This window comes from Balaenoptera ricei, chromosome 4, assembly GCF_028023285.1.
Source record: "Balaenoptera ricei isolate mBalRic1 chromosome 4, mBalRic1.hap2, whole genome shotgun sequence".
Taxonomy (NCBI): domain Eukaryota; kingdom Metazoa; phylum Chordata; class Mammalia; order Artiodactyla; family Balaenopteridae; genus Balaenoptera; species Balaenoptera ricei.
The window spans coordinates 108,060,953-108,070,357 of NC_082642.1; the positions used below are offsets into that span (position 1 = coordinate 108,060,953).

At 37.9% G+C, this 9,405-nt stretch overlaps 1 pseudogene; it reads right to left on the reverse strand.

Annotated features, from left to right (window-relative positions):
- Positions 1-7,895: 7,895 nt before the first annotated feature.
- On the reverse strand, positions 7,896-8,684 carry LOC132364404 (claudin domain-containing protein 1-like; annotated as a pseudogene).
- Between the last annotated feature and the right edge of the window lie 721 nt (positions 8,685-9,405).

Consider the following 9,405-nt stretch of genomic DNA (forward strand, 5'->3'; position numbering starts at 1 on the left):
CCAAGAAGCCGGTATGGAGCCAATGAGCAGTTCAGGTGAGGGATGATCTCGCTTTCTGGGTTTCTGGCTGAGTAGTTCTTGGGTACATAGAAGTCCTCAGCTTTTCTGAATGTTTTGTGTCTCATGAGATTTCTTCTGTGGCCTGAATGAAAGTCTCATTTGGTTATTATCCAAAGCAACTATGAACAAAGCTGCCTACCCTGGCTTGAAATTATCTCCAACTTATTGCCTATGATGGGAAAAAACATTATAAAATTTGACAAAAAATAATTTTTCAATTTTATTTCCATCATTTTGCATATAATTCAGCCTTATCGAAGAATCATTTAGAGAGAAAGAATATTAGCATTTAAATGATTTACGTTAAAGTCTATTATACCTATTTAGGTCTAAGATTGATTTTTATTCTTATGATGTGGGAGAGAAGAGAACAAAAGGTCTTAGATTATGAATTTGGAATTGTTGAATCTTTTCTCTGCAGGACGTGGTGTTACTTATATGCAAGGGTCAAGTGAGTCCAGAAAACTAATGCAGAAAGAAGGACTTAGCCTCCAGGAAAATTTATATCTAATTTTGAATCTCTCATGGCAGCATTAAAAAAGAAAAATGAAAACAAAGAGTGGAAAAGAGGAGATTAGATAGCAGAGTAGATTGTTTACTTTCCTTTGCCTCCTGGATTTTCATTCTTTTCTTTTATCTCTGCAGCCTTGAGGATTTATTGGCACCCATTTCATTTGTCTTTCTCCAGGTTTAAAATTGAGGTGATGAGATGGAATATTACCTGTGTGCTTCGGAACATCCATGAGTGACATGTGATAGTTGCCTGGGAAACTAGAGATGAAATTTTATAAGCCTTTGAAATGCTTTACGTTTGAGAATTAAGCTCAGCTGAAGTTTAAACAGCATACTGACAGTGAGTATTGATCTCTCACATTATCTGTTAGGATATTTGAGCTGCAGATAACAGAAAACCCCCAACTCCAAGGGGTTTAACCAACAAAGAAATGTATTATCTAATATAACTGGAAGTACACAGGTAGAATGAACTCCAAGTGTGTTGTAATGAGAAGCCTAATATAATCAAGGATCCAGCTCCTTTTCTTCTTTCTCCTCTGTTGTACTCAGCTACCGCCTAGGGCTGGTTGTCCTTATGGTTTCAAGATGGCTGCCAGTGACATCCTGAGCAACATTAATGCTTATTAACTGCCAGCAGGAGAGGAAAGGGGAGCTTTCTCCCTTAAACCTAGAAAATATTCCTTTTCTTCAATCTGATTGGGAAAACTTAATTCACATGTCTACCTCTAGACTAAGGAAGGCCATGATCTAAGTGGCATAAAAAAATCAAAACCCTCCTTGAGGACTAGATATATTGTGAATCTCTGGATTAAAAGGGCTTCTACTAGGAAGAAAAAAGGGGGGAATTGGGAATTAGGCATTGTATATATCATACAATGGAGAGGCAAGAGTTAACAACAGATTCTACACTGGAAAAAATTTTCAAGGAATGGAATCTGCCCCAAATTTTGTTATTCTGTCCCTTGTCATCAACACCGTGGACATGTATCTCCCTCACTAAGGATGAAAAGAGAAGGGGAGGGAGTTCTGGTGAGTCCAAAGTTTCTCCTTTCTACAGTATTTTGAAGCACTTCATTAAAGAACTTAGAAATAGTTATTTTAAAACATAAGTGGTTCTAAGGTCTTTGTTCAGTATCCAAAACTTAAAATCAATGAATACTTGTGATGTTATAATAGTGGTTTGTTGCTTATAATTTCCTGTATTCTGAATTCTTTATTTAAGATACCGGTAATAATTTATTTCAGCATCTTTATTAGCTGTATCTATAGATATAAATATTAGTAAACAAACAAGGCTTTTGAGACATTTTCCCTTTTATTTTGGAATCATGAAATTTTCTTTGTTAAAAATAATTTTAGCATATTAGAACCCAACCATGCAACAGCAGCTATATGACAAACTTGCTTTATTGCAATTTATTTATAAATAATTTATTTATGTATTAATTTTCTATTGCTGTGTAAAAATTACTGTAAACTTAGTGGCTTAAAGAAATGCAACTTTATTATCTTACAGTTCCTGTATGTCAGAAGTCTGGGCACAGTGTAGCTAAGGTTCTCTGCTCAGGGTTTCACACAGTTATAATCAAGGCTGCAACCAAGTGTTGGTCACACTGTCATTCTCGTCTGAGGCTCCATGTCCTCTTTCAAGCTCATTAAGCTTGTTGGCAGAATTCAGTTCCTTGTAGTTGTAGGAATGTCCCCATTTTTAAATAATGTTGCCAGGGATCCCTCTTGGCTCCTAGAGGTCACTCACAGTTCCTTACTAGTGTTTCCAGACCAACAGGAGCATGTCCGACTTTGAGTCTCTGATTTCCTATGTCTCTAGACACAGATCTAAGGGTGCATGTGATTAGGTCAGGCCCACCTGATAATTTATCTTAAAGTCAGTTGACTGGGGATTGTAATTTGATGTGCAAAAACCCTTCACAGTAGCACCTAGAATTGACAACCTGGGAGGAAATATGTGCACACTAGGGAGCTTCCAAACACAAAGGCTGGGCTTCCATCTCTCAGTGGAAGATCCAAATATTGTTTGCTCGGGTCTCATGTGTTGGACACTAAATACTTCAGAAGAATTATTCTTCTCTCTCTCTCCTCTCCTTTCCCTCTAGCTAGATACAAATCAGTTGAATTTCTCCCCTACAGGAAAAAATATATAAAGAATTACCTCTGTAGGTTGCAAGGGCAGGATGAGAAGGAAGATGAAGATAATGAAAAAATAGTATTATGTCTGAAGAAAATAGGGAAAAATATAATTAAGGAGAAGATGTGAGAAGGAACAAAGAACAACCCAAAAGCAGGCATCCATGAGAGAGAGTTGGTGTCAGGGTTCTATGGGTTTGAGATAAAGTTAGAACAAAAGAAATCATTATAGGAGTATGAAAAGATGGAAAAAACAAGGCAGAGACATTAGAGTGCAAAGTAATAATAATGATGGCATTTGTGGCCATGGATTTGCTTTGAACAAGGCACTCTGCTTCTTTTTCCTAAATAATTTCCTGTGGTGAAGGAAGGCTGATGGCAGCAAATATTTGTGTATATATCTTGATCTTGTTAACAGTATTTCTCAACACTCACTTTGTTATGGTCTGGCTGCTGCTTTGAGGAGCCAGACAAAGCAGATAATATTACACTTAATAAACACATATGAAGGCCAAAAACATAGCTACAAATGAAAGAAGTTTAAAATAACCCAAGGTGGTCTTGTAGTCTCCTTGCAACAAACTGTTTGGACAAGAAAATGAGAATATATATAACCCAGTGTGTTTTTTTATCCTTTTTTATTTTTCAAAATACTAACAAGGATGAATATAATTTGAAAACAACTTCATAAATCCATTTTCCCCAGAGCACTGTAGAGTAAAGAAATATTCCATGTGGGTACCAACTGGTTCTTAGTTACTAAATCAGAAGTGATCAAATAAAGTTAATGATAGAGGGTTGGCTAAGCTGAGACTTTCAGTAGCATGTTTGTGTGTGTGTGTGTGTGTGTGTGTGTGTGTGTGTATGTAAAATCCAATACAGATGTATTGCAAATATCTATCCTTTAAGCATGCCATACACATCTCTTTTAAAATAAATCATGAACTATTGCAGAGTTAGTTTCATTTTAAGAAGAAGGAATATATATCACAAATTCAGGAGACCTTGTTTTGGCTTCTGAGTTTTTGATGCTCCTGAATCTTCAGGTTCTTAGCTCCATAAAAGAAGGGCCTACCAGCTAAGCAGCTGCATAGCACAGGGAGATCAGCTCGGTGCTTTGTGACCACCTAGAGGGGTGGGATAGGGAGGGTGGGAGGGAGGGAGATGCAAGAGGGAAGAGATATGGGAACATATGTATATGTATAACTGATTCACTTTGTTATAAAGCAGAAACTAACGCACCATTGTAAAGCAATTATACTCCAATAAAGATGTTTAAAAAAAAAAAAAAGAAGGGCCTAGGCAGAGGTTGAGAGTTCCTAGGACACCATCAGTCAGTAGCAAACAAGTGAGCGCGTATGCCAGGCTGCTCCTAATGTCCTCTATGAAGATTCACTTTTCTCTTTGACTGGACATTGTTGCCATGGGGTTATGCAGTTGACTCATTTTCATTTTGTTGGGGGAATTGTGAGAGTGCTATAAAGAAGGGAGATGAATGGGAAGAAACAGCTCTCTCTTTCCTTCTCTGCCAACAAGCTTTAGAGCATAGCAGAGGGATGATTCAGAATCCAACATACTTGTGACTCTGATGCCCATTCTAATTAGATGACTACTTGTTTGGGCTTTGTAAGACATCTCCCACAAGAATGAAGAGGATTTTTTCTGAGAATAGAGGCAGAGATATATTTGCAGGATTGTTAATAATAGCTGCCAAAGACAGCAATGATGCCAAGATTATTAGTCTAAAAGGAAGACACAATTTAGGCTAATTTTTTTGAATTAATTTACTAACTAAATCACCAACATTGACCTCAGGTATGTGCACCTACTTTTCCCCCTGGCTTCTAGATCTGACTCCTTGTGTATGAGTTACCCTTCATGGATTACCAGGCATCATTTTTCTCGTCAAGTCCTCAGATAAAAGAAATGCCAGTGTTCCATTCCCCATATTTTTCAGGTTTAAGTGTTTGTTACTAAAGTACCAGAAACAATGACACTTTGTGGCTTTTGGGATACATATGGCTTTTCAAAATGCAGTTCATGAAAGCTTCCAGTTTCTGAAGTAGTGATATTTTTCATCACAGGGGATCAGTAGTCCTATGATTCTTTGGTTCAGGAAAGCTTGCCATATCATTTTGCAAATTATGACTACAAAATACTGAAGGCAATCTTGTCAAGAGGATGTGTTCTTTCTGTTACTTGCACTTTATTTTGGTTGGGTCTCAGCTCTAATGAAGACTGGCATGGGTGATTCTGGTTTGAAAAGGTCACAGTTATACCAAAGTCTATATAAATATTTTCATCTTATTATGTCTCTACCACACAGCTGCTATTGAATTTTCCTGGGAGAATATACTAGGAGGGCCAAGATCCTTGTACCAGATTAGTGATAGCAGTTCTTAATATATATAGCTCTTGGGGAAAGAAAGTGATTTAATTCATAGTAGTATTCACTAACGCATAAGTAGAATCAAAATTAGCTGCTTATAATTTGTTAAGAAATCAGAATTTCACTTGGCAGTAAAAATTACTTCAAATATAAAATAATAATGCTATCATTATGCATCCTTTTTTGAAAATTTGTGAACATCAATGACTTGATGATGTTTCTGGAGAAAGGTCTTATGAGTGACATTTTTGTTTGTTGCTTTATCTTCATTTGACAAACCAAGTTGCTAAGTCCATATTAATGGGTTAAACTGATTTTTTTAAATTACATTTGGAATGCAAGAGTAAATTAAGAATTTATTAAATTAATTGGGTTATTTTATTCAAATGCTTCCAGGGTGATTATCATGATACCTAAGTAATCAGACTCAATCTAAATAAATTAATTCAATAAAATATTAGCCTAGTTTGTGCCTTAATGGAATCATTTCGTTAATACCGTCAGGAATGAGGAGAAAAGCTTCCAGGCATTCCAGCAGCCTAAATGTGGTCAATACATTATAGCCGGCAGTGGGGTTTACCAAGTTAAGGGGACTATGTTACCGATTAGAAAAGGCCTGATGATATCACTCCTCCATTTTACTGAGAAATGTAAGCCTCCCCACACTCATCATCCATCTTTTTCATTTCTGAAATCACTCTATAGCTTCTCCCTCTTTTCCATTTTACAATCTCTGAGAAAGAAATAATCTTTTTTCATTTTTTTAAAATTAATTAATTAATTAATTAATGGCTGTGTTGGGTCTTCGTTTCTGTGCGAGGGCTTTCTCTAGTTGCGGCGAGCGGGGGCCACTCTTCATCGCGGTGCGCGGGCCTCTCACTATCGCGGCCTCTCTTGTTGCGGAGCACAGGCTCCAGACGCGCAGGCTCAGTAGTTGTGGCTCACGGGCCTAGTTGCTCCGCGGCATGTGGGATCCTCCCAGACCAGGGCTCGAACCCGTGTCCCCTGCATTGGCAGGCAGATTCTCAACCACTGCGCCACCAGGGAAGCCTGAAATAATCTTTTTTTAACCAAGGCTGATCCTTCTGCTGTGCTCTAATCCTACTCATTGTTCTGTCTTCTCTAGGGCTTTGATTTATCAAATATGTCCTTTAAAGTTATTTATCTATCTACATATATTTCTTTAATTTTTCATTTCCAACTACCTTCTTTCCCTCTGCCTGAAAATATACTTGGGATAAGCAACAAACAACCCCCTGAGAAAAATAAACAAAAATACAGACACACTTCTCTGATTATTGTTGCCCCCAAACTTCTTACTGTTTTATCACTTTCTTTCCATTTTCTTTTAGCAATCTTGGAAAATGAATGTACCCTTGATGCCTTATCTTCCATATAGTTGACTTATTTTGTATACTTAGGATTCTGTACCTAATGAAACTGTGGTCTCAAAGATCACTAAACAGTTTTCACTAACACATTTATTTCATTCCTCTTCTATCCTGATTTCCAAGGTTGAAGTTTTTCTTGAAATATTTTCCTGGCCAGTGTTCATCATTTGCCTCCTAAATTTCTTTTTTTTTTTTTTTCTCTTCTCATTTTTTATTTTTTAAGAAAGACAGATTTAGGATTTTGTAAGAAATTACTGTTACGTTTTTAAAAAATCTGTCAAGTACTGAAGTAATGGAATAAATAGATTTTTAAAGTTCAGTGTTTATAGACATATGTATAAAATAATGACTGAGTTAGAAGACATTAAATAATGTTGATACACACCAGGAAGGGATTAGGCAAGGAAAGGCACATCATTTCATCACAAGAAATAAAGACCATAGTTGGAAGTTAATGACCAGCCAAAGCTTTAGGTCTTGTGGTAGTTTTCATAGCTCCAGGGGGTCATTATGGTGGAATCTTCTTTATGGTACTTAGCTGAAATAAATAGATGGCAGTTGGAGAATTTTACTCTGGGACCCCAATGTAGTGTTAAAAAGAAAGCACTGTTTCAATAAGCCTGTTGTATGAGGAGGGAAGGAACAAAAATCCAAAATGGTTTGGTGATACTGAAAATCCTATTGACATATTAAGGAGAGTTAAAAAAAAAAAAAAAAAGTAAAATAAGGTTAATCCTCTTGTCTAGCTGAACTGGAATTCTTGCAGTTACAAAGTTAAAATTCCATGTAAACACTTCCTTTCTTGTAAACAGACATAGTATAGGTAAACAACCGCGATATTTCACCTCAGATGAAGCTATATGCCAATATTTAGGGGAAAAGATCTTAGGTAATTTCCTTATTTTTAGATAGCCTAAGTCCTTGAAAATAGCACTAATACTTCTGGCTGACTGGCTATCTACAACAGCAAAGTGAATAGAAGTTTTGACAATGATAAGAGGTTTCCCAAAGAAACTAGAGTTTCCAGTTAAACACATACAGTTACTGTACTGAGAAGTCCAACAGACATCAGCAGAACTTGCTTTGGGTCAACCCCTTACTACCAATTTTCTTTGACAAATTTGTGCCAAGAGTCTACCCATTTTCTTCTGTCTGGACTCTGAACCTAGATTAGTTTGTCTGAAAAATGGACTCACTCAGGTTCCATATAAATTTTAGCAGTATTAAGAAACCATCTGTGTGGATAAATAAAATGAATTTTCAGGATAAAATGGTATACACACACACACACACACACCACACACAAAGTTACAAACAATTGGGGGGGAGATAAGGGAAAATATTAATGTAAAAAAATCATAAAAATGGCAATTGTAAAGCAAAAAGATTCCCACTCATGTCACACGATATGCCTTCATTAAGGTGTACTCTTTCCGGTTGGTATGAGGGGCCCCGACGAAGAGAACAGAAGCCATGAACTGTAAGGGAGCTGAAATGCAAGCCAGGCAAAAGGACCATCCGAATTCGCCAAACGCATTCTCAGGCAGCTCTAATTTCTGGTGGAGTAGTTCAGTTCCAGGAACGTAAAAACTCACTGAGCCCAGGGTACACAGACCCGCAAGGAGATGGAGAATGCCTGTGGCAATGGTGGGGTACAAGCTTTGGCAGATACAAGCACAAAGTCCAGTCAAAGCCTCAGAGCACAGCAAACCTAGACTAACAAAAGGTAAAAGGAACTGGCAACGCCAAAGATAGGTCCGAAGAAGATCAATCCCACCGTTATAGTTTCCAGGATCAACAAATTTCTCCATGAACTGCTCATTTAGCATGAAACTCATGCACTTTGTGACCATATCAAATGACTCTGTCCTTTCAGGTGGGCTGTACTAGTATGTATCTTGGGGTATAGTGATACACCGTCTCCACAATCCCACTGTGCCATTATATCAGAAAAGTGCATCATTATAAGTCTTTTCATCTGCCTTATCACTAGCAAAGTCATTTCAGATGCTTTTGTTCAAATCACTGGAATTTTCTTGAACTGGACTTCGATACTCATACCAGAAGTCTGTGCCAGTTGCGGCCGCCATGTAGATGGTAGAAGTGAGGCTAAGCACACAAGCAATTACAAATGCTGTAGCAAAACGGTGATCCATTCTGGCATTCAGACTGCTTGCCCAGCCTCCTGCTCCACCAGCTTCCCCCTCAAGCTCAAACCACAGCACCCTGCTCTCCCCATACCCCCTCTGGCGTGCTTCCCTGCAGAGCCCGCCCCCTGCACTCCAGTGCCTCTGTCTTGGCCCTCACCCCAACCGGGCTTGGCCCAGCACTGCCTCCTAAATTTATTTTATTTTATTTTATTATTTTATTTTAGTTTATTATTTTATTTTATTTTATTCTATTCTATTTTTTTTAACATCTTTATTGGAGTATAATTGCTTTACAATGTTGTGTTAGTTTCTGCTGTATAACAAAGTGAATCAGCTATACATATACATATATCCCCATATCCCCTCCCTCTTGCATCTCCCTCCCACCCTCCCTATCCCATCCTGCTAGGTGATCACAAAGCACCGAGCTGATCTCCCTGTGCTATGCAGCTGCTTCCCACTAGCTGTCTATTTTACTTTTGGTAGTGTATATGTGTCCATGCCACTCTCTCACTTCGTCCCAGCTTACCCTTCCCCCTCCCCATGTCCTCAAGTCCATTCTCTACGTTTGTGTCTTTATTCGTGTCCTGCCCCTAGGTTCATCAGAACCTTTTTTTTTTTTTTCAGATTCCATATATATGTGTTAGCATACGGTATTTAAATGCTGGAGAGGGTGTGGAGAAAAGGGAACCCTCTTGCACTGTTGGTGGGAATGTAATTGACACAGGCACTATGGAGAATAGTATGGAGGTTC